Source organism: Scyliorhinus torazame, chromosome 24 (genome assembly GCF_047496885.1).
Source record: "Scyliorhinus torazame isolate Kashiwa2021f chromosome 24, sScyTor2.1, whole genome shotgun sequence".
NCBI classification, from domain to species: domain Eukaryota; kingdom Metazoa; phylum Chordata; class Chondrichthyes; order Carcharhiniformes; family Scyliorhinidae; genus Scyliorhinus; species Scyliorhinus torazame.
Window position 1 is genome coordinate 51203520 of NC_092730.1, and position 26334 is coordinate 51229853.

The following is a 26334-nucleotide window of genomic DNA, read 5'->3' on the forward strand; positions in this document are numbered from 1 at the left end:
TGGCGCGACGAACGCCATGACGTCACGACGTGCGGCAACTGTGGATTCGCACACTTAAAGCGGCAATGTCCAGCCAAAGCGCGACAATGCCTCTGCTGCAGCAGGATGGGCCACTACGCTGCCTGCTGTCGAGCAGCTCAACGTGCCAACTCTCTGCAATTCTGCCAGCCTCGCAGGGACGTGCGGGCCATTTAGCCCCCATACACCGAATCATACCCTGACGATGTGCAGACCGGTGATACCGACGACCGGGAAGCCTTTTGTGTTGCGGTAATAAACAAGAACTGGATGTCCCCAAGTCGGACCCACCAGCCGATGCCAGTGCACAGCATTAATCCGGGCGATGAATGGTGTGCCACCCTAACGGCCAACCCAAATCCGTCGCCCACCTAATAGACTGGACTTATGAGCCTGTTTGCACATTGGACTCACTAAATTGTTTTGCAATACTGTTAACGTGTTTCTTTCTTGTTGTTCCAGAAGTTCTGTTTTGATATTTGCTGATTGCACTTGTTTTGTTTGTGCTACAACCTCGTTGCTCTGTTGCACCTGACACCTTCCGATGTATATAGTTTAGCCTCATGTACATGTTGTAAATATTGCACATATTCATATGCACTCAGTACACACCAATATTTATTACCATGTAGGCACATTACCTTGTGAAAAGGGGGGATGTCATGATATCCACATTAACATATCATAACATATTCTCTGAAGGTAAATTTGCAGGTTGAGTTCGTAATTAAGAAAGCAAATGCAATGTTGTCATTTATCTCAAGAGGCTTGGAATATAAAAGCAGGGATGTACTTCTGAAGCTTTATAAAGCACTAGTTATTCCCCATTTAGTCTTCTGTGAGCAATTCTGGGCCCCACACCTCAGGAAGGACATACTGGCAGTGGAGCGGGTCCAGTGGAGATTCACACAGATGATCCCAGGAATGGGAGGCCTAACATACGATGAACATCTGAGGATCCTGGGACTATATTCATTGGAGTTTAGGAGGTTGAGCGGAGATCTAATAGAAACTTACAAGATAATGAATGGCTTAGATAGGGTGGACGTAGGGAAGTTGTTTCCATTAGCAGGGGAGACTAGGACCCGGGGGCACAGCCTTAGAATAAAAGGGAGTCACTTTAGAACAGAGATGAGGAGGAATTTCTTCAGCCAGAGAGTGGTGGGTCTGTGGCATTCATTGCCACAGAGGGCGGTGGAGGCCGGGACGTTGAGTGTCTTTAAGACAGACGTTGATAAATTCTTGATTTCTCGAGGAATTAAGGGCTATGGAGAGAGAGCGGGTAAATTGAGTTGAAATCAGACATGATTGAATGGTGGAGGACTCGATGGGCCGAATGGTCTTACTTCCACTCCCATGTCTTATGGTGTTATGGTGCAATCACACACACACACTGATGGACAGGTAGTTGGACCAACCAACACACACACAACATCGCAGCGAATCACCAGTGAGGGCACACGCACTATAAAACAGGGCACACCACAGTTCCCGCTCATTCTACCAGGAGATAGCTCAGAGCACAGAGCTGACAGCGAGCCACTCAGACATACACCATGTGCTGAGTGCCTCACTAAGATAGTGCTAGGGCTGGGTCCACAGGTTTGCTGGTGAAGTACGAACCACAGCCAGAAGTTAATAGTTATTATTGTACAGAATAATAAAACAGAGTTGTACCATCTACACCCGTGTTGGTTCATTTGTGTATCACAACACCCAACACGACAGTTTCTGGTTGGGAAACGTACGTACTGCTTTCTTTGGCACGCAGTCGTCCACACAATTGCTGATGAAGTCTGTGACAGTGGTGACATACGCATTTCAGTTAGTTGCTGAGTTCTTAAATATGGACCAGTCCACTGTCTCCAACAGTCACGTCAGAGCTCTTCTGCTTCCTCGGACCAGCACTGCACGACCTTCTTAGCTGGATTCTCCCGCTTAAGTTTCTGCTTGGATGCCGGGAGAAGGAGCACAGTCCTTTGGTCTGATTTTCCAAAGTGCGGCCACGGGATGGAACGGTAGGTGCCCTTGATTTTTGAGGAGCAGTGGTCAATCGTGTTGTCTCCCCTGGTGGGACAGGAGATGTGCTGGTGGAATTTTGGCAGTACACTCTTGAGGTTGGCCTTGTGGAAGTTTCCGGCCACGATGAATGTGCTTTCAGTATGGACAGTGTTTGACTATTCACCACCCAAGGCCTCAAACAAAAGCTAAAAATCACAGCATTTTCACTTCACCCACATCAAGTTAACCAGAGACACAACAGACACGGTACAGACGAGGATGTGATATGAAGCCACCTGTACAGAGCACAATGGATTATTGTGCATCACCTTAACCACGTGGTACAGCTGCTTTACTTCAGGGCCCTTTAGTATCCCTCAATCAGACTTCTTTGAGTTTCTTTCGCACAGGTGCTGATTTACAGTGTACCGTCAAAGTGTAAATAAAAAATAAATCTCTGAGGAGAAAGGTTCAGTTATTAGAACTTGGGCTTCTGGCGCTAAGGTAGCGCGTCCGACTCCACATCAGAAGGTTGCGTCCAAATCACGTCAGGCTCCCGGAGATTTTCTGCAGCTGGTTCCAGGAATTTCTCTCTGTGTTGGAATGTTTTTGAAATGACTCCGTTCAAAAGCGCAATTCAAATAATCTTTTCCGGATATTTCTGATTTACCTGCTCAGTTTATATTTTTGCAAGGTTTAATATCGGATCAAATATCACGAGACTCAAACTCGTCCTGTTAATGCAGAATGACAGTGAGTTCAGTAAGAAATGTTTACAAACAACTGCAATTTCTTTCTGCTCAATGTACACAGTTATAGTGATCTGTATTAAACAGCAGGGGCGGGAACCGCAGTCCGCAGTCTTCACCTTAACGGTGAGACTGATTTTCAGTTTGGGGGTTTCAGAGAGAGTGGATGTTATTGCGGAAACTGAAGTCACTTTTCCTGTGAATGGAGCCGGATAAAGAGCCCTGGCCGGCCTGAGAGTCCCCGAGCCTCCATGAATCTTCACAGCTCACAGAGTGAAGGGCTTTTCCACTTTGAAAATGACCATATCCGGCAACTGGAGCTTTCCCTTGTATTTTCTGGGATCTGGGAAACAGCGGATCACCAAACAATAGAAATGAAACACATAGAATCGCTGTATTTATTAACAAGAGATAAACATCAGCTCACGTATCATACCCAGTGGCCGCGTGGCCTAATGGATAAGGCGTCTGACTTCGGTGCATTTCAGTGATGATATCAGAAGATTGCAGGTTCGAGTCCTGCCGCGGTCGTTTTTTACAGAAATCCGGTGAAACTTGCTGACAGCCGAGTTTTCCCTCCTCAGCTCAAACTTCCACCTGTCCATCCAAACACTGTTGTGGTTTTTTGCAATGTAATTTCTTGTAACTTTGTTCATTCAATTGTCTCTCATATTTTGTTTAGCCCCTAATGAATCCACAATATCTGTCTAATTTAGATAAAGTGTAGAATAAATTATTATGTATCAATCGGTTCAATACAATTCTGTGGAGGAAATTCGAATGTCCTCAGGAAGATGGATAGAGTCATAGATGTTTACAGCATAAAAACAGGCCGTTCGGCCCAGCTTGATCATGCCGTTCAGTCTCTATCACTAAGCTAGTCCCACTTGCCCGTGTTTGGCCCTCTCTTATCCATCCTGCCCATGTAACTGTCCAACTGATTTTTTAAAGATTAAATTGTACACGCCCCTGCCTCTGGCAGCCCGTCCCAGATACTCACCACCCTCAGCGTGAAGAAATTTCCTGCCTGGTCTATTTAGTATCTCTCCCCTCTCACCTTATACAAATGCCCTCTAGTTCGAGACACATCTACCTTTGGGGAAATGTGTCGACTACCTACCTTATCTGTGCTCCTCATTATTTTATAGATCGCTGTAAGATCACCCGTAAGCCTCTCAAGCTACAGGGGGAAAAGTCCTGGCCTATCCAGCCGCTCCTTATAACGCAGACTATCAAGTCCTGGTAGCATCCTCGTAAATTGCTTCTGCACTCTTTCTAGGTTAACAATATCCTTCCGATAGTAGGGTGACCATAACTGAACACAGCATACCGTGTGTGGTCTTACCAATGTCTTGCACAACTTCAACAAGACGTCCCAACTCCTGTATTCAATATTCTGACCAATAAAACCGAGCATGCTGAATGCCTTCTTCACCATTTTGTCCGACTACGACGCTATCTTCAAGGAGCTATGGACCTGTACACTCCTTGATCTTTTTGTTCTATAACTGTACCCAACTCCTTACTATTAATTGAACGAGTCCAGCTCTGATTGGATCAACCAAAATGCATCTCCCCACATTTATCCAAATTAAACACCATTTGCCATTCATAGGCCCACTGGCCCAAGATGTTAACAATGAGCTGAATCAACTGTTTTATGTCCAGAGGGATGAAAGATTATGTCACTGGATTGGGAATCCAGAGGCCTGAACTAAACTTTGGGACACGTAAGAAATCCCACCATTCAAATTCACCGATTTAATCGATTTACAAGGGGATTAACAGGGTGGATGCTGAGAGGTTGTTTCTTCATGTGGGAGAGTCTCGGACCAAAGGGAATGATCTCAGAGTAAGGGGCCGCCCATTCAAAGCAGGGATGATGAGTAATTTCTTCTCTCAGACTATAGTGTATCTGTGGAACCATTTTTGTAACCGAATAGGGCTGTCAGGCTGGGTCAGTTAATATGTTCAAGGCTGATACAGACAGATTTTTAATCAGTAAGGAAATCAAGGATTATGGGGATGATGTGGGAAAGTGGGTTTGAGGATTATATCAGATCAGTTAAAACCTATCTGAATGGTGGAGCAGACACGATTGGCCGAATGACCTACTTCTGCTCCTCCGTCTTACAGTGTAATGAGCTCATCTGATGAACTTGTTTTCACGGCTGGGTGGCCGGTTCTGGAAAGACAAAATCTGCCAGCAGTGCCCCAGATGAAGCTGGCGTCTGTTTTAGAGATTCTGAAGCCGCATGTTTTCATGGTGCCAAACTCCTGCCCAAAGCTGGTGTCGTGATTTAAATCGATTATCAGACAGAGGATTAGGAATATCGGTATAGAGATTGGTGCAAGAAGATTCATTCCTCAGGCCTGTTGAACTCCGAATCTAACCTTCATCCTAGTTCCGTGTCGACGAGACTGGATTCAAACCCGCAGATGCAAAGCACAATGGATTAGCAGCGCATCACAGTCACCTCTCGGCCAACTCGCCATGTAACCTGACTTCACCAAACCTGACTTTTAACATCCCCAATAACTAACGGAAGAAGGTTGTCTAAATGCATTGGTCCAGATATGCAGCCAGATGTGAAGTGTTGGAAATGTTGTTCCTGTCAGCAAATTACATTTCCATCATGTCAACTCAGGGATTGTTCTGATTGGACTGATGGGAAACACTTCAACACCATGTCCAACATGTTTCTACACATTGTAAATAAAACACCGCGGAAAGACTGAAAGATACAAACAATTGATCGCATCATGATGGACATCCCTCGGACGCCTCAAACATCCCGTCAATGTCGGAGTTCTGACGATTCTAATTTGTTATCCAGAGAAACCCTGCAGGACATTCGGCCTCTTGAGCCTGCACCGAACTTCAGAAAGCGTACTCGACCTGGACCCCCTCTTCCGCTTCTCCTCATAACCCCGCACTTGCTCATGACGAATCCACCCAACCTACACTGTGGGACGAAACAGGAACACACTGAAAAAACCCATGAAGACACGGGGTAAAGTGTAAACTCCACACAGATAGTCACACAAGCTGGAATCCAACTATAATGAAATGCGAACTGACAGGATGAATTGCTCTAACTCCACATGAGTTGAGTGAGTGGGAAAATGAATGGCAGATGAATGTATAATATGTATAAATGTGAGGTTATACACTTTGGGAGCAAAACCAGGAAGGCAGATTGTCATCTGAATGTCCATTAATAGGAGAGGGGAATGTGGAACGAGACCTGGCGGTCCTCGTACACCTGTTGCTGAGGGTGAGCTTGCAGGTGCAGCAGGCGGGAAAGGAGGTCAATAGTATGTTGGCCTTCATCGCGAGAGGATTTCAGTGCAGGAGCAGGAATATTCTTGGTGCAATTATCCAGGGCCCTGGTGAGGCCAGGTCTGGAATATCGTGTGCACATTTGGTCTCCTTCTCTGAGAAAGGGTGTTCTTGCTGTAGAGGGAGCGCAGCGGAGGTACAGCACACTGATTCCTGGGATTAAAGGTCTGACGTATGAGGAGAGACTGGGCGGTTGCGATTGTATTCGCTGGCGTTCAGAAGAATGAGGGGATTTCATAGAAAGCTGTCGAATTCCAAAAGGACTGGACAGAGTTGATGCAGGAAGAATGCTCCTGATGGTGGGATGTTCAGAACCAGGGGTCACAGTCTGAGGATATGGGGTAGACCGTGTTGGACGGAGAAGAGTATAAATGTCTTTACGCAGAGTTTGGTCAGATTGGAATTTGCTCCCACAGCAATTTGCTGAGGCAAAACCACTATATTTTCAAGAAACAGTTTGATGACGCACGTGGGGTGAAGGCAATCAACAATACGGGAGGGGAGGCGGGGGAAGGAGGGATCAGCCAATTGGGTTGGATGATCAGCCATGATCACAATGAATGGCAGAGAAGGCACGAAGGGCCGAAGGGCCTCCTTATGCTCCATTTGTTTATGTTTCTATGATTGGCGCAGAGCAACTTAAAGGCTGCTAGGCGGGAGGTGACGCTGATCTTCACAGGAACAGACAGCGAGACGGAACATTGATCATAAACAGACAGTGAGAGAATACAACACAATAAACACAGGGAGCAACAATGGGAAATAACAAATGCATTTGATTGGAATGTTCAATATCGTTTGGAATTGACAAAACACCGCCTGAAGAGGAAATTAAACTGGAATTCCCAACATTTTACCATCTCGGTGAGAAAGGAGAAACGGAGAGAACAATGTAGGAAGGAAGAAAAGAAAGGATGGAACTGCTCCCTTGTACTTGGGGAACTGCTGGTCCACAATTTGCAGCATCTCACCGATTAGAAACAAAAGGACATAAAACTCTATCATTCGTGGATTCAATCAGATTCAGATTCATTTTGAACTCTAAAGGCTAAAGTATTTCTCACTCACTCAATATATTGAGACATTTGAGAATAAATTGACCCCACAGGGTAATGTTGTGTTTCTGCTCTCTGGTTATTTATTTTTCCTGTTACTCTTCCATTCGATGTAAATCAACAGGAAGTAAAGAGGGAAAGGAGCGAGGGAGCGAATATTCTGTTTCCTTACATGATTCTCTTCTGATCGTCACTTTACAGAATATAATCAAGGTGTAAATGAGGAAATCTGTCAGCATTGAAATTTAATCTTCGACAGGAGGTCTTGTGGCGCCCGATAGCGCTTCTGAATGCCGATCCGAAGGCTGCGTGTTAAATCACGTCAGGATTCACGTCTGCTTGTTCCAGGATTTTATATCTGGACAAAGCCCATTGAGTGGGGAAGTTTTGAAAATCACACAAAGATAGGGAGTGAAGTATGTTGTGAAGAGGACAGAAGCAGCTTACAGACGGATACAGAGAGGTTGAGTGAGTGACAGAAACCTGGCAGCTCCAAAACAATGTTTAAAAAGCGCAGGGTTTCGCTTTGGCAGGTAGAGTAAAAATAAACAGAGCTTTACTTCGACGTCCAACGGCTGCAGAATTACGAGGGATCTCGGTTTGCTGATGCATGAATCACGAAAACTGAGTGTGTCAGTGCAACAAGTAATTAAGAAGGTGAGTAGATTTCTATCCTTATTACGAGAGGAGTTGAACATAAAAGTAAGGGAGTTATTCTTGAGTGATACAGTGAATTGGTGAAACCACATCACAGGATCAGAGAATGGTTACAGCGCAGAAAGAGGTCATTTGGACAATCGTGTTTACACCGTCTCTCCAAACAAGCATTACGAGTTAGTGCTATTCCCCCGCCCTGTCCCCGAACTGTTGCAAGTTTTTTCTATTCAAGTAATCACCTGATGCCCTCTTGAACGCTTCAGTTGAACCTGCCTGCACCACACTTCCAGTCAGTGCATTCCAGACCCGAAGAACTCGTTGTGCAAAAGTGCTTCTTTTTCAAACATCACATCTGCTTCCTTTGCAAATCAACTGAAATCTGTGCCCTCTCATTCTTGCTCTTTTAACTCGGGGGAACTGTTTCGCTCTATTTACTTCGCCTCGCCCGCTCATGATTTTGAACATCTCGATCAAATCTACCCTCAGCCTGATTCTGTCCAAGGAGAACATTCCCAACATCTCCAATCTAGCCTCATAAATGGAACCTATTCTATAAACCTCTTCTGCACGCTGCCCAATACGTCCACAGCCTTCCAATATTGTGGCTCCCAGAGCTGTGCAAAATATTCCATCTGATGTCTAACTGGCGCCTTGTACAGATTCAGCATAACCTCCTTCCTCTTGTTTTCTTTTCCATTCGGAATAAACCCAGAATAAGATCTGCTTTATTGTCTGTTCTCTCCACCTGTCCTGCTACCTTCAATGGTCTATCCACACATACACCCACTTCTCTCTGCTCCTTCATCCCATAAATATTTGAATGGCAGCACCGTAGCATAATGGTTAGCACTATGGCTTCAGAGCGCTGGGTCTCAGGTTCGGATCGCGCTTGGATCAGTGTCTGTGTTCTCCCTGTGTCTGCGTGGGTTTCCTCCGGGTGCTCCGGTTTCCTTCCACACTCCAAAGATGTGCAGTTTAGGTGGATTGGCCATGCTAAATTGCCCTTAGGTTAGATGGGGTTGCTGGGATACGGGGACAGGGTGGAGGTGTGGTTTTCAGTGGGGTGCTCTTTGAAGAGCCGGTGCAGATTCCATGGTCCGAATGGCCACCTTCTGCACTGTAAATTCTATGATTCTATACTTCCCTACCAAAATGCATCATCTCACACGTCTCCAGATTGAAAATCTTTTTGAAGTTCTATCCAGATTGTCCACGTCTCAATTTACAAAATTTCCAAGTTTGTACCATCATCAAACTTTGAAACTGTTCCCTGTGCACCATGATCTAGCACATTGTTATATATCAGGGAAAGCAAATATTCCAGTAGGAACCCATGTGGAACACTACAAACCTTCTTCCAGTCCGAAAAGTCTCTAATTGACCATTACATTCTGTTCTTAATATTCAGCCACATTTATATCCTACTGTCCCTATTACTACTGTCCCTTTTAAGCCAGGAGCTGTAACATTTCGCTAATGCTGTGCAGTTTTGGTCTCCTTATTTGGGGAAAGATGTAAATACGTTGGAGACGGTTCAGAGGAGGTTTCCTCGATTGGTGCCAGGAATGAGCGGGGTTTCTAATGAGGAAAGGTTAGACAGACTGCACTTGTTTCCAGTGGAGATGTGAAGACTGACAGTTAATTTGATTGAAGTACACCAGATTTTGAATGGTCTTGACAAGGTGGACGTGGAAAGGATGTCACTGCTTGTGGGTGAGAGCAGAACTATTGGGCAGAGATAAACAAGGATTTCGCCCTTTTCGGTCGGAGATTTGGAAATGTCTCCCTCTCAGAGAGTTGTGCGACTTTGGAACTCTGCCTCAGAAGGTGTGGAAGCGGGACATTGATTATTTTTAAGGCGGAGATTGAAAGATTCTTGTTCAGCAAATAAATCAAAGGTTACATACAACCATTGCATTCAGCCAGCTACCTGGATGCACAAGCGTTCGTTTGTTTTACTTGATATCTGAGGATAAATTCAGAGTCCGACACCATGGTGAAACGGTCTGTAAATGTCGTGTTCGTTTCTTCACATGTTCTGCACTGATATATTCTCTGGAGCTCAACCCTGCTCCCGATTTCAGTCAATGACACCATATCGATCGTCCTGATTTAAAAAAACAGGGCTCGTCCGGGATTTGAACCCGGGACCTCTCGCATTTTATCGCAAATGGAAGCTCCCTAAGCGAGAATCATACCCCTAGACCAACGAACCAACCGAAGATCACAGCTCACTCAAACCAGCTTCTCATTGCCTCCCGAAGCTTATTGTATCAGCTCAATGCGCTTCTATATTCCTGTTCAATTTGGTTTCGTTGTTAAAATAAAATCAAAAGAAAAATTGTTGTCCCTTGCTTTTCGTACTGGGATCATTGGGTAAATTGGGGTATTTTGGGTTTGTTGGCCTCCACTGCGAACAAAATAAAACAGAACCTGAGGAAGGAGCAGTGCTCCGAAAGCTAGTGTTTGAAACAAACCTGTTGGACTTTAACCTGTTGTTGTCAGACGTCTTACTGAACAGAATAAAAGACATACGGGCCCAGTCGTTGCTCTTGCTGAGTATTTCGCAAGCCCAGGCCAGATGGTGGGGGGTGAATGTAATGCGACATGAATCCAAGGACCCGGTTGAGGCCGCACTCATGGGTGCGGAACGTGGCTACATGTTTCTGTTTGTCGATTCTGCATTGTCGCGCGTCCTGAAGGCCGGCTTGGAGAACGCTGACCCGGTGGTCAGAGGCTGAATGTCCTTGACTGCTGAAGTGTTCTCCGATGTGTTCTCCGGTGTGACATGTGAATATTCGATTCATTCTCTGTCTGCAGTCTCTGCTGCTGTGTGTGGCACACAACTAGCCAGCCGCTGATTTGATCTCACTTAAAATAACTTTTAATTGCGTCCCAAAGCCCATCAGTTTCCCCACATAATAAATCAGAAATGTGAATGAACAATGTGACATTTATCTCTCTGTACTGGTGATGACCAGAAGCAGTGATGTCAGATTTCACCACTCGCCAAGTCAGCCTGTGGTTGCGTCTCGCCAATCACGTGGGTAATGTCATTCTGCCAGTCAGTGTGTTCAGTTGGCATTTTAGGAGAAATTCGAAGTCATCATGACTTCATCAGTGGCCTCATGGTTAAGGTGTGAGTGATAGAACATCGAAAATTACAGCACAGAACAGGCCCTTCAGCCCACGATGTTGTGCCGGCCCTTTGTCCTAGATTAATCATAGAATATACAGTGCAGAAGGAGGCCATTTGGCCAATCGAGTCTGCACCAGCCCCCGGAAAGAGCAGCCCACCCTTGGACTGTAGGAGGAAAACGGAGCACCCGGAGGAAACCCATGCAAACACGGGGAGGATGTGCAGACTCCACACAGACAGTGATCCAAGCCGGAATTGAACCTGGGACCCTGGAGCTGTGAAGCAATTGTGCTATCCACAATGCCACCGTGCTGCCCTTAAGAAGAAATTAATCTACACTATATCATTCTACCGTAATCCATGTACCTATCCAATAGCTGCTTGAAAGTCCATAATGTTTCCGACTCAACTACTTCCACAGGCAGTGCATTCCATGACCCCACTACAATCTGGGTAAAGAACCTACCTCTGACATCATCCCTATATTTTCCACCATTCACCTTAACTGTATGTCCCCTTGCAATGGTTTGTCCACCCGGGGGAAACGTCTCTGACTGTCTACTCTGTCTATTCCCCTGATCATCTATCAAGTAACCCCTCATCCTTCTCGGTTCTAATGAGAAAAGGCCAAGCACCCTCAATCTTTCCTCGTAAGACCTACTCTCCATTCCATGCAACATCCTGACAAATCTCCTTTGCACCTTTTCCAAAGCTTCCACATCCTTCCTAAAATGAGGCAACCAGAACTGTACACAGTACACAAAATGTGGCCTTACCAGGGTTTTGTACAGCTGCATCATCACCTCACGGCTCTTAAATTCAATCCCTCTGCTAATGAATGCTAGCACACCATAGGCCTTCTTCACAGCTCTATCCACTTGAGTGGCAACTTTCAAAGATGTATGAACATAGACCCCAAGATCTCTCTGCTCCTCCACATTGCCAAGAACCCTACCGTTAACCCTGTATTCTGCATTCATATTTGTCCTTCCAAAATGGACAACCTCACACTTTTCAGGTTTAAACTCCATCTGCCACTTCTCAGCCCAGCTCTGCATCCTATCTATGTCTCTTTGCAGCCGACAACAGCCCTCCTCACTATCCACAACTCCACCAATCTTCGTATCGTCTGCAAATTTACTGACCCACCCTTCAACTCCTTCATCCAAGTCATTAATGAAAATCACAAACAGCAGAGGACCCAGAACTGATCCCTGCGGTACGCCACTGGTAACTGGGATCCAGGCGAAATATTTGCCATCCACCACCGCTCTCTGACTTCTATCGGTTAGCCAGTTCGTTATCCAACTGGCGAAATGTCCCACTATCCCATGCCTCATTACTTTCTGAATAAGCCTACCATGAGGAACCTTATCAAATGCCTTACTAAAATCCATGTACATGACATCCACTGCTTTACCTTCATCCACATGCTTGGTCACCTCCTCAAAGAATTCAATAAGACTTGTAAGGCAAGACCTACCCCTCACAAATCCGTGCTGACTATCCCTAATCAAGCAGTGTCTTTCCAGATGTTCAGAAATCCTATCCCTCAGTACTCTTTCCATTACTTTGCCTACCACCGAAGTAAGACTAACTTGGCTGTAATTCCAATGGTTATCCCTATTCCCTTTTTTGAACACGGGTACGACATTCGCCACTCTCCAATCCCCTGGTACCACCCCTGTTGACAGTGAGGACAAAAAGATAATTGCCAACGGCTCTGAAATTTCATCTCAGGCTTCCCATAGAATCCTTGGATATATCCCGTCAGGCCCGGGGTACTTGACTATCCTAAAGTTTTTCAAAATGACCAACACATCTTCCTTCCGAACAAGTATTTCATCGAGCTTACCAGTCTGTTTCACACTGTCCTCTCCAACAATATGGCCCCTCTCATTTGTAAATACTGAAGAAAAGTACTCGTTCAAGACCTCTCCTGTCTCTTCAGACTCAATACACAATCTCTCGCTACTGTCCTTGATCGGACCTACCCTCGCTCTAGTCATTCTCATATGTCTCACATGTGTGTAAAAGACCTTGGGGTTTTCCTTGATCCTACCCGCCAAAGATTTTTCATGCCCTCTCTTAGCTCTCCTAATCCCTTTCTTCAGTTCCCTCCTGGCTATCTTGTATCCCTCCAGCGCCCTGTCTGAACCTTGTTTCCTCAGCCTTACATAAGTCTCCTTGTCCTCTTAACAAGACATTCAACCTCTCTTGTCAACCATAGTTTCCTCACTCGACCATCTCGTCCCTGCCTGACAGGGACATACATATCAAGGGTATGTAGTACCTGTTCCTTGAACAAGTTCCACATTTCACTTGTGTCCTTCCCTGACAGCCAATGTTCCCAACTTATGCACTTGAATTCTTGTCTGACAACATCGTATTTACCCTTCCCCCAATTGTAAACCTTGCCCTGTTGCACGCACCTATCCCTCTCCTTTACTAAAGTGAAAGTCACAGAATTGTGGTCACTATCTCCAAAATGCTCCCCCACTAACAAATCTATCACTTGCCCTGGTTCATTGCCAAGTCCCAAATCCAATATGGCCTCCCCTCTGGTCGGACAATCTACATACTGTGTTAGAAAATCTTCCTGGACACACTGCACAAACACCACCCCATCCAAACTATTTGCTCGAAAGAGTTTCCACTCAATGTTTGGGAAGTTGAAGTCACCCATGTCTACTATCCTGTGACTTCTGCACCTTTCCAAAATCTGTTACCCAATCTGTTCCTCCACATCTCTGCTACTATTGGGTCGCCTATCGAAAACTCCCAACAAGGTGACTGCCCCTTTCCTATTTCTGACTTCAACCCATACTACCTCAGTAGGCAGATACTTCTCGAACTGCCTTTCTGCATCTGTTATCCTATCTCTAATTAAAAACGCCCCCCCCCCCCTCCACCTCTTTTACCACCCTCCCTAATCTTATTGAAACATCTACAGCCAGGGACCTCCAACAGCCATTCCTGCCCCTCGTCTATCCAAGTGTCCGTGATGGCCACCACATCGTAGTCCCAAGTACCAATCCATGCCATAAGTTCACCCACCTTATTCCTGATGCTTCTTGCGTTGAAGTATACACACTTCAACCCAACTCCGTGCCTGCAAGTACTCTCCTTTGTCAGTGTTCCCTTCCCCACTGCCTCACTGCACACTTTGGAGTCCTGAATATCGGCTACCTTAGTTGCTGGACTACAAATCCGGTTCTTATTCCCCTCCAAATTAGTTTAAACCCTCCCGAAGAGTACTAGAAAACCTCCATCCCAGGATATGGGTGCCCCTCTGGTTCAAATGCAACCCATCCTGCTTGTACAGGTCCCACCTTCCCCAGAATGCATGCTAATTATCCAAATACCTGAAGCCCTCCCTCCTACAGCATTCCTGCAGCCACGTGCTCAGCTGCACTCTCTCCCTATTCCTAGCCTCGCTGTCATGTGGCACCGGCAACAAACCAGAGATGACAACTCTGTCTGTCCTGGCTTTTAACTTCCAGCCTAACTCCCTAAACGCGTTTATTACCTCCACACCCCTTTTACGACCAATGTCGTTGGTACCAATGTGTACCACAACTTCTGGCTGCTCACTCTCCCCCTTAAGGATCCTGAAGACACGATCCGAGACATCCCTGTCCTTGGCACCCGGGAGGCAACATACCTTCCGGGAGTCTCGCTCGCGACCACATAATCTCCTATCTATTCCCCGAACCATTGAATCTCCTACTACTATTTCTTTTCTATACTCCCCCTTCCCTTCTGAGCCCCAGAGCCAGACTCAGTGCCAGAGACATGGCCGCTAGGACCTTCCCCCGGTAGTTCATCCCCCCCCCCCCCAACAGCATCCAAAACGTTATACTTGTTTTGAAGCGGAACAGCCACGAGGGATCCCTGCACTGTCTGCCTGTTTGTTTTCTTTCCCCTGACTGTAACCCAACGACTCTTGTCCTGTACCTTGGGTGTGGTTACCTCCCGTTAACTCTTCTCTATAACCCCTTCTGCCTCCCAGATGATCCGAAGTTCATCCAGCTCCAGTTCCCTAACACGGTCTCCGAGGAGCTGGAGTTGGGTGCACTGCTCGCAGGTATAGTCTGTGGGGACACCTGTGGTATCCCTCACCACCTACATCCTACAGGAGGAGCATGCAACAGGCCTCGCCTCCATTCCCTCTTACCTTACAGAATATAGCTGCCCTGTGGACCAACTGGACCTCGCCCTCCGACTCTGCTCCCAGTCAGCTGCACTCTCTGTAAACTCCTGGATCCCTTCTCGCTCTTTGCGGAAATGTAGGAAACGAAATGAAAGGAGCACCTTACTCCCTTCTCACCTAACTCCCTCAGTCACCAAACTCTCACTATAGCACTCAAATGCACCAAATTCAGCACTCAGTGCAAACCATGATGTTAATCATGATGTGGTCAAATGAGCGTCTGTTTCAGTCTTTCTGCGGGGAGTTTTCATGCTGAGGAGAAACATGTTGGACATGGTCTGGGAATGTTTCACTCCGGTCCATTACCAACATATCCTGCCCGGATGGGATGGGCATTTCCTTCCAAACGTTGCAGGACACTTTATTAATATTGAATAATATTGGTTAAGTATCATTTATTAAGTATTGTTTCATATGTTTAGTGTAGTTTATTTAGAAATATTAATTATCAGACGCGATAATTTTTTACTTTCATTCCCCAAACAGCTAAATTGGGTGAAAACCATGAATGGGAGGCAAAGGGACCCGATCATTTGTGTGGTCAGTGGTTTGTTTATGGAGCTGAGTAAATATTCCGGAGCAGAGCCGCTCCGAGCGGGGTTCTAACCTGCGCGGGGATACAATAATGTGGGTTTGCCGTTTCTGTCCACACATCTGGATAGGAATGGAGCTGCTGCTGCCCGGGGAGCTGGACAAGCAAGAGGCACAGATATTGACCAACTGCATCGCAACAAATAGATTCCCCAAATTACCGAACAAAACAAAAACAAGCGCTACTGGTCTTTAAAGAAACTATGACAGTCTCTCTGAAATCAATATACCAACACCTCTTGAAGATTAGATTTGTTGTAACAATTCACTATGAACTGTCTCAATATCAGCCTTAATTCCTTGCCAATTCTCAGACAGGCGCTGACTGGTTAGAAGTCTGCTTCACTTCTCAAGGTCCTGTTCAATAAAATCAATCACAGGCCCATGATCTGCTTTCCTCCTGTTCTCAGACACATCCACTTTCTACAAGGGCGCACTAACTGGTTTTCAGAGTAAGAGTCAGACTTCAGTCACCTCGTTCTCTCTCGATCCCTTTATCTCAGAGCCAACTCACAACCAGGAATGGAACTTCTCACAGAGCCAAGAATGGAATAGTTTGTCGATTCTTCCACTGATTCAGGCCCGTCCATCGCCACGATGTATTCGTCCAAAAGAGTTGGGGTGAGATGGGGCTGAGTTTCACTGTGTATCCAATCAGTCCCCGGAGAAGCACAAAAACAAGGTGTGAGGGAGAGAGAAAGAAACAAAGAAATAGATAGAGAGACAAAGGAAAGAAAACAAGAAAATAATTTTCAAATATGTTCCATTTCTGCCTCGATCATGTTCCCCAGAAATACATTCACCTGAATGAAACCAAACCACGTTTCCATTCGCTGCCGTTGCTGCTTCTCCTTCCAAACGTTGCAGGAAATGTTATTATTTATTGATTGTTGCTTTGAGTGTGAGTTCCTTATTTATCTTTATATTGAAAAATGAAATGAAAATCGCTTATTGTCACAAGTAGGCTTCAAATGAAGTTACTGTGAAAAGACCCTAGTCGCCACATTCCGGCGCCTGTTCGGGGAGGCTGGTACGGGAATTGAACCGTGCTGCTGGCCTGCTTTGGTCTGCTTTCAAAGCCAGCGATTTAGCCCTGTGCTAAACCAGCCCCGTTTAGTTTTTAAGAAGAACGTTTTTCGAAAAAACTGAATTCGATAAATGTTCATACCGTTAACAGACAACCAACCAAAATTCCGATTAATTGTCGACCGGCAGCTTCCCGGGGGAGTTAAACAAACATTTCGAATCACAGTCGCTGCGAGCAGGATTCGAATCTGCGCGGGGAAACACTATTTCATTTCAGGTCCAACCACTCGACCATCACAGCTGCGTCATTCAACATCAATTTGGTCGATAGAATACATTCTAAAACCAGCCTGGAATCACTCCAGGAAGTTGTTGCATTCAAGCGACCAACGGGGCCCCGGGGTTTATGTGAGGAGGGATTGAATTTTCGTTGAAAATGACCATTCGATTTGGAGAGACTCGGAAATCTCAGCTCCCGAAACGCACAATTCCACTGAATAAATATTTTGTGTAACAACATCAGTTAAATTGGAAATATATTAGAAATTCATGTTTCTTTTCAAATGCAGCAGCACTGCCCTTCCCAGTCTGGAAGAAAATTAAAATGATGAATCTAGAAATTACAGAGGGAGACCTGTGCAGACCGAATGGTCACATGATGACCTGATGACGCAACTAACATGATCACGTGTCTGGATTCCGGCAGTTCCACGGATCGCGGTCAGAGCACAAGCCAGGAGCAGCTGCTTAATTATTAAACCAGTTATTTTTTATTACAACTCCTTGGTCGCCAGTCATTGAGAGACCAGCATTTCTACATGGTGTCAGGAGTGGGCAGTATGGCAGAAGGACTCCACCGCATCAACCTCCTTGTATCATCGAATCGTAGAATGTCCAGCACAGAAGACCATTCGGCCCAACGTGTCAGCACTGACCCTCCGAATGAGCACCGCAGCTACTCTCCTCAAGAAGAGGTTTAATAATTAGCGCAGCATCAGCCCGGCTAGCTCAGTCGGTCGAGCATGGGACTCTTAATCCCAGGGTCGTGTGTTCGAGCCTCACGTTGGGCGCGTCTATATTATTATCTGAAAATATTGATGCTGAATGAACTGTCTTCCTAACAGGAACACAAGGTCATGTCGCTGGACTGGGAATCCAGAGGTCTGAACTAACCCTTGGTGATAAGATTTAATAAATCTGGAATTGAAATTTCGTCTCATGAATGGCGCAGAAAGGTTCTGCTTCAGACGGATCACATTTCCACAACAGGGATTGATTTGACTGAACCACACTGAAGATCTGTCACCGGCAGACTCACGGTTCCAGCAGTTGCATATCAGAGAGCTCAGTTACACAGCAGGGTATACATTTACAAACAGGGCCCTCTCCACCTCGGCACATTGTGTGTGCCCTGATAGTCTCTTCCTGCTTTTCTGTGTGTCTTTCTCTGTCTGTCACGGCCGTGCTGATGTTACGTATTAATCTCACTTTTCCCAAACAGTAATTGTGATTGATAGATACACACAGATTTCCGCACTGACATTCAGTACCAATGTCTAATAGAGACTGAATCCCACCCTCACATACAGCACCAGACATTGACTCATAATGAAGGAATCCTGCTCTCACAAACTGTTGAGACTGAGATGCAGAGTGTTCCCTCCACTACCTGTGATTTACTGATACAGAACAAATCTCAGTCAGGTGAGTAGCAGAGTTTGATGGGTACGACATGTATTCCACAATCACCTTCTCTGCGCCAGATAATCAGATGCAGTCGACACGCGGTGTCTGTGTTGGTATAACAAGAACCGGAACACATTTACACAATACCAGGGTATAAGACGTAGGAGCAGAAGTAGGCCATTCAGCCCATCGTATATGCTCCGTATTTTAATGAGATTATGATTGATCCGCCACATGACGTGTTATGACCTCATACGGTGGCACGTTGTCACAGTGGCTACCTCACAGCGCCTGCGATCCGGGTTCAATTCCAGCCTTTGGTCACTGACTGTGTGGAGTTTGCACTTTCTCTCCGTGTCTGTGTGGGTTTCCTCCGGATGCTCCGATTTCCTCGCACAGTCCAAATGTGTGCGGGTTAGGTGGACTGTCCATGCTAAATTGCTCCTTGGTGTTCAGAAAGTTGGGTGGTGTTACAGGGATGTGGTGGGGACACAGAAACTCTTTCAGAATATCGTTGCAGAGTCGATGGGCAGAATTGCCTCCTTTTACATTTTAATGATTTCATGATAATCCTCATGTCCACTTTCCCGGGTTTTTATCTCTAGATTTCATGATGAACCTTTAAAACCAACATTCCAACCAAGCCTCAGGTACCAGTAACTCCTCAATGGTCGTTAATTTCCCGGCTGTCTATCATTTGGTCAGTCATACCTCAGGCGAGGAGCAATAAAAATAATAATAATAATAATAATAATCTGTTATTGCCACAAGTTGGCTTCAATGAAGTTACTGTGAAAAGCCCGAGTCACCACATTCTGGCGCCGGGAGGCTGGAACGGCAATTATGAGAAGGAGGGGTTTTCATGATTCAGTTCTAGTATAACCGGGTGATCTGAATCTAATTCATCTGGTTTTCTCTCTGCTAATCTTGTCTCACAGTGAGGCAAACCTCACTGATTGGATAGACGAGTGATCGTTCTTCAGTCTTGTCATGGCCGGACCCGCTGAATATGGAGGCATATCCTGTGTGGCAGGATTTAGCTCCAACTCAAGCTATAAGTTTGTGGATGATACCACTGCGGTAGGTCGTATCGCAAACAATGACGAATCAGACACAGAAGGTAGATAAATCACTTGGTTGCATCGTGTACCTAAAACAGCCTGTCACTAAATGTCGGAAAGATCAAGGAACTGATCATCGACGCCAGGAAGCGTTGCACTACACACACACCCCTCTACATCAATGGCTGCGAAGTGGAGATGGTGGATAGCATTACATTTCTGGGTGTCATCCTCACCAACAGTCTGTCCTGGTCCACTCATGTTGATGCAACAGTCTAGAAACCCAACATCGTCTCTACCTCCTATGGAAGGAGAGGAAATTCGTCATGTCTGCATCGACTCTCACAAACGTCTACAGATGTACCACAGAGAGCATCCTATCGGGCTGCATCACAGCTTGGGATCGCAACTGCTCGGCCCAAGGTCGCAAGAAACTGCAGTGTGGTGACATCAGCCCAACGTATCACACAAGCTTGCCACCCGCACAGTGATTCTGTCTCCAACTCCCGCTGCCTCAGGACAGCAGACAACATTATCAGAGACCCTCCCACCCAGGTTTTGCCTTTTTACAGATTATTCCATCAGGCAGAAGGTACAGAAGTCTGAAGACCCGCACATCCAGACATAGGAGCAGCTTCTTCCCCACAGCTACTAGACTCCTCAACAACTCTCCCTCGGACTGATCTGTTCCCTGTAAGAACACTATTCACGGCGCCCTATGCTGCTCTTGCTCATGGGTTTGCTTTGTTTGGCCCCTTGTTCCGCACTGTAACCAATCACTGTTTGTCCATGTACCATTTGTCAATGTACTCTGTCGATTATTCTTTTTCTGTCTACTATCTATGTAATGTGTATGTTCCCTTGGTAGCAGAAAAATACTTTTCATGGGACAATAAATTAAATCAAAGTGGTTCCTCTCTCACTATCCGATCAATTCATCTCAATCAGAACAAGACTGAATTTTGAATTCTCGCTTTTCCAACACAACTCGCTGCAATCTGGCCCGACAACGTGGACTGGATTGTCACATCAGTTATTGCAGACCCATCTTGGAAAAATGAGTCCCACTTCCGAGCAACCAGCGGATGAAAAATCGACGACGATGGGATCCGAACGCACAGAGAGCACAATGGATTAGCAGTCCAACGCCTTAACCACTCGGCCACCTCAACACACAAACCCATGCGTCAAAAAGTCTTAATTCGTGTTGCATCCATGAATTGATGGAAAATATCCTCCTCTTTGTCTTCCGAGGTTGATTTAGCACAGGGCTAAATCACTGGCTTGGAAAGTAGACCAAGGCAGGCCAGCACCACGGTCCAATTCCCGTACCAGCCTCCCGAACAGGCGTCGGACTGTGGCGACTAGGGGCTTTCCACAGTAACTTCATTTGAAGCCTCCTTGTGACAATCACCGATTTTCATTTCATTTCATTTCAGCCCGGTGTTCAATGATGGAAATGCAGATTTTGTCAATAAAACGAATTCCCAGCATATTCAGGGACTTTTGTGAATGGACTGATAGGAAACACTTCAATATCATGTCCAAGATATTTCCACACAGTGTGAAAGGCCCCCCGCTGAAAGACTGGAATCAACCAGCATTTGACAGCAAAAACAAACGCTCCCGGCTTCACAGAGGAATCCGTCGATCATCGGAACACACATTTCACGATGGACATAGTCTGATCATGGAGTTACAGGTTTCTACTCCTGCCTGGCTTAATTCCACAGGAAATAGGGATTATATTCTTTCAGCGAGTCGTGAAAGTATACTTGGAGCAGATTAAAGATAAATTCTTGTGTTGGGATGAGACTATTCCTGGTAGAAAGGTAAACTTTTCAGAAAGTGCCTCAATATTCAGCGGGTCCGTCCATGACAAGACTGAAGAACGATCACTCGTCTATTCAATCGGCGATGTTTGCCTCACTGTGAGACAATATTAACAGAGACAACACCAGGTTAATTAGATTCTGATCACACGGTTATAATAGAACTGAATCATGAAAACCCAGCCTTCACAACCTTGCCCCTCGCCTGAGGTATGGAGATAATGAATGGCATAGATAGGGTGGACGTAGGGAATTTGTTTCCATTCGCAGAGGAGACTAGGACCCGGGGGCACAGCCTTAGAATAAAAGGGAGTCACTTTAGAACAGAGATGAGGAGACATTTCTTCAGCCAGAGAGTGGTGGGTCTGTGGAATTCATTGCCACAGAGGACGGTGGAGGTCGGGACGTTGAGTGTCTTTAAGACAGAAGTTGATAAATTCTTGATTTCTCGAGGAATAGAGCGGGTAAATGGATTTGAAATCAGCCATGATTGAATGGTGGAGTGGACTCGATGGGCCGAATGGCCTTACTTCCATTCCTATGTCTTATGGTCTTATGATCCTCAGGTTAAATCAGCACCAGCCAGATCTCACCCTCAAAGGGGAAAGCAGCCTATGGTCATCAGGGACTAGAGCGACTTAATTTACTTTAGAACTGGATCAATGTATGACATTTCCAGGATGTGACTTCCTCAGACTGACCAAATGATTGACAGCGTGGAAATTAACGACCATTGAGGAGTTACTGCTACCTGAGGCTTGGCTGGAACGTTGGTTTTAAAGGTTCATCATGAAATCTAGAGATAAAAAGCCGGGTTATCATGAAATCATTAAAATGTAAAAGGAGGCCATTCTGCCAATCGACTCTGCAACGATATTCGGAAAGAGCCTCTGTGTCCCCACCACATCCCTGCAACACCACCCAACTTTCTGAACACCAAGGAACAATTTAGCATGGACACTTCACCTAACCCGCACACATTTGGACTGTGCGAGGAAATCGCAGCACCCGGAGAAAACCCACACAGACACGGAGAGAAAGTGCAAACTCCACACAGTCAGTGACCAAAGGCTGGAATTGAACCGGATCGCTGGCGCTGTGAGGTAGCCACTGTGACAACGTGCCACCGTATGAGGTCATAACACGTCATATATCAGATCAAGCATGATCTCATTGCAATACGGAGCATATTCGATGGGCTGAATGGCTTACTTATGCTCCTACGTCTTATACCCTGACATTGTGCAATGTTCTGCTTTTGTCTCTAAAATCCTTGTTAAAACAACGTTTAGCGAGTTGGTCACACCGCAGGTGAAAGGTACTGAAGGAGATAGAAAATGGGAGACCAAAAGACAGAGCAAGAGTAGGAAAGCAGTGCAGGTGTCCCCTGCGGTCATCTCCCTGCAAAACAGATATACCGCTTTGGATACTGTTGAGGGAGATGGCTCACCAGGGAAGGCAGCAGCAGCCAGGTTCATGGCACCGTGGCTGACTCAGCTGCGCAGCCGGGCAGGAAGAAGAATGGCAGGGCTGTAGTGACAGGAGACTCAATCGTAAGGGGAATAGACAGGCGGTTCTGCGGACACAATCGAGGCTCCAGGATGGTATGTTGCCTCTCTGGTGCAAGGGTCAAGGATGTCTCGGAGTGGCTGCAGGACATTCTGGGGGGAGGGGGGCGGGGGGGGGGGGCGGGGTGAAAAGCCAGCTGTCGTGGTTCACATAGGCACCAATGATATGGGTTAAAAAAACGGGATGAGGTCCTACAAGCTGAATTCATGGATTTAGGAGTTAAACTAAAAAGTACGACCTCAAAAGGTAGTAATCTCAGGATTGTTACCAGTGCCACGAGCTAGTCAGAGTAGGAATGTGAGGATAGATAGGTTGAATGCGTGGCTCGAGAGATGGTGCAAGATGGAGGGATTCAAATTCCTGGGGCATTGGAACCGGTTCTGGGGGTGGTGGGTCCAGTACAAACCGGACGGTCTGCACCTGGGCAGGGCTGGAATTGATGTCCTAGGGAGAGTGTTCGCGAGAGCTGTTGGGGAGAGTTTAAACTAATGTGGCAGGGGGATGGGAACCGACGCAGGAATTTGGAAGGTAGTAAAACAGGGACAGAAACAAAAGGCAGTAAGGGGGAAAGTGTAAGGCAGAGAAGCCATAGTCAAAAATCAAAAAGAGCGACAGTACAAGGTACAGTGACTGAGGGGAGCTCCATGAATAGGACCAGGAATACTAAAAGGAATAAAACGGGAAGTAAAAACATTAATGGTAAGCGACGCGGCAGGTTGTTACATGACTTTATGGGTTCAACCACAAGGAAAATCAGGAGAAAGGTTAAGAGGAAATATAACTTAGGAGACGCTACTGATCGAGGTGTTAAGATTCAGAACAGAGGTAAAAAAGCCAACATAAGTGTACTTTACCTGAATGCTCGTAGTATTCTGAATAAGGTAAATGAGTTGATGGTGCAAATCATCGTGAATGACTATGATTTAGTGGCCATTACTGAAACATGGTTAAAGGATGGTCACGACTGGGAGTTAAATATCCGAGTATATCAAACTATTCGGAAGGGCAGAGTGGATGGTAAGTGAGGTGGTGTAGCTCTGTTATTTAAGGATGACATCCGGGCAATAGTAAGGGATGACATCGGTGCTATGGAGGACAAGGTTGAATCCATTTGGGTGGAAATCAGGATAGTAAGGCAAAAAAGTCACTGATAGGAGTCATCTATAGGCGAACAAATAGTAACATTATGGTGGGGCAGGCAATAAACAAAGAAATAACTGGTGCATGTAGAAATTGTACAGCAGTTAACATGGGGGATTTTAATCTACATGTCGATTGGTTTAACCAGGTCGGTCAAGGCAGCCTTGAGGAGGAGTTGAAAGAATGTATCCACGACAGTTTCCTAGAACAGTATGTAATGGAACCTACGAGGGAACAAGCGGTCGTAGATCTGGTCCTGTGTAATGAGACAGGATTGATTCAGGATCTCATAGTTAGCGATCCTCTCGGAAGGAGCAATCACAATATGGTGGAATGTAAAATACAGATGGAGACTGAGAAAGTAAAATCAAACACTAGTGTTTTGTGCTTATAGAAAGGAGTTTACAGTGGGATGAGAAAAGAACTAGCTAAGGTAGACTGGGAGCCAAGACTTTATGGTGAAACAGTTGAGGAACAGTGGAGAACCTTCCGAGCTATTTTTCACAGTGCTCAGCAAAGGTATATACCAACAAAAAGGAAGGACGGTACAAAGAGGGAAAATCGACCGTGGATATCTAAAGAAATAAGGGAGAGTATCAAATTGAAGGAAAAAGCATACAAAGTAGCAAAGATTAGTGGGAGACTAGAGGACTGGGAAATCTTTAGGGGGCAACAGAAAGCTACTAAAAAAGCTATAAAGAGTAAGATAGATTATGAGAGTAAACTTGCTCAGAATATATAAACAGAAAGTAAAATGTTCTACAAACATATATTTTTTTTAATAGAGTGGCTGAGGTAAATATTGGTCCTTTAGAGGATGAGAAGGGAGATTTAATAATGGGAGATCAGGAAATGGCTGAGGTACTGAACAGGTTTTTTGGGTCGGTCTTCACAGTGGAAGACACAAATAACATGCCAGTGACTGATGGAAATGAGGCTATGACAGGTGAGGACCTTGAGAGGATTATTATCAATAAGGAGGTAGTGATGGGCAAGCTAATGGGGCTAAAGGTAGACAAGTCTCCTGGCCCTGATGGAATGCATCCCAGAGTGCTAAAAGTGATGGCTAGGGAAATTGCAAATGCACTAGTGATAATTTACCAAAATTCACTAGACTCTGGGGTGGTCCCGGCGGATTGGAAATTAGCAAACGTGACACCACTGATTAAAAAAGGAGGTAGGCAGAAAGCGGGTAATTATAGGCCTGTGAGCTTAATTTTGGTAGTAGGGAGATGCTGGAATCTATCGTGAAGGAAGAAATAGCGAGGCATCTGGATGGAAATTGTCCCATTGGGCAGACGCAGCATGGGTTCATAAAGGGCAGGTCGTGCCTAACTAATTTAGTGGAATTTTTTGACGACATTACCAGTGCGGTAGATAACGGGGAGCCAATGGATGTGGTCTATCTGGGTTTCCAGAAAGCCTTTGACAAGGTGCCACACAAATGGTTGCTGCATAAGATAAAGATGCAGCAAATTGTGTCAAATCATTCCCTATTGTGCAAATGTGTTTCCGGTTGTGGAAATATGGCCCCTCTGAAGCAGAACCTTTCTGCGCCATTACTGAGACGAAATTTAAATTCCAGATTTATTAAGTCTTGCCACCAAGGGTTAGTTCAGACCTCTCTATTCCCAGTCCAGCGACAGAACCTTGTGTTCCTGTTGTCAAAACAGTTCGTTCAGCATCAATATTTTCAGATCATAATATAGACCGCCCAACGTGGGGCTCGAACCCACGACCCTGGGATTAAGAGTCTCATGCTCTACCGACTGAGCTAGCCGGGCTGGTGCTGCATTAAACTAGCTATTAAACCTCTTCCTGTAGAGAGTAGCTGCGGTGCTCATTCGGAGGGGCAGTGCTAACACAGAATCATAGAAGTTTACAGCATGGAAACAGGCCCTTCGGCCCAACCAGTCCATGCCGCCCAGTTTTTACCATTAAGCTAGTCCCAGTTGCCCGCACTTGGCCCATAACCCTCTATACCCATCTTACCCATGTAACTATCTAAATGTTTTTTAAAAGACACAATTGTACCCGCCTCTACTACTACCTCTGGCAGCCCATTCCAGACATTCACTACCCTCTTGAGTGAAGAAATTGCCCCTCTGGGCCCTTCTGAATCTCTCCCCTCTCACCTTAAACCTATGCCCTCTAGTTTTAGACACCCCTACCTTTGGGAAAAGATGTTGACTATCTACCTTATCTATGCCCCTCATTATTTTAAAGACCTCTATAAGATCACCCCTAAGCCTCC

At 45.7% G+C, this 26334-nt stretch overlaps 4 non-coding genes across 4 annotated transcripts; 2 read left to right on the top strand and 2 right to left on the bottom strand.

Moving 5' to 3' along the window:
- Window positions 1-3209: 3209 nt before the first annotated feature.
- On the top strand, window positions 3210-3299 carry trnar-ucg (transfer RNA arginine (anticodon UCG)). Its single transcript is given in 2 exon segments — window positions 3210-3246; window positions 3264-3299. It is a non-coding gene; the product is annotated as a tRNA-Arg (tRNA).
- Window positions 3300-9946: 6647 nt separating this feature from the next.
- trnap-agg (transfer RNA proline (anticodon AGG)) lies at window positions 9947-10038 on the bottom strand. Its single transcript has 2 exons — window positions 10003-10038; window positions 9947-9982 (listed from the first exon to the last, which is right to left on the bottom strand). It is a non-coding gene; the product is annotated as a tRNA-Pro (tRNA).
- Window positions 10039-17789: 7751 nt separating this feature from the next.
- trnak-cuu (transfer RNA lysine (anticodon CUU)) lies at window positions 17790-17862 on the top strand. Its single transcript has one exon. It is a non-coding gene; the product is annotated as a tRNA-Lys (tRNA).
- Window positions 17863-25791: 7929 nt separating this feature from the next.
- Window positions 25792-25864, bottom strand: trnak-cuu (transfer RNA lysine (anticodon CUU)). Its single transcript has one exon. It is a non-coding gene; the product is annotated as a tRNA-Lys (tRNA).
- Between the last annotated feature and the right edge of the window lie 470 nt (window positions 25865-26334).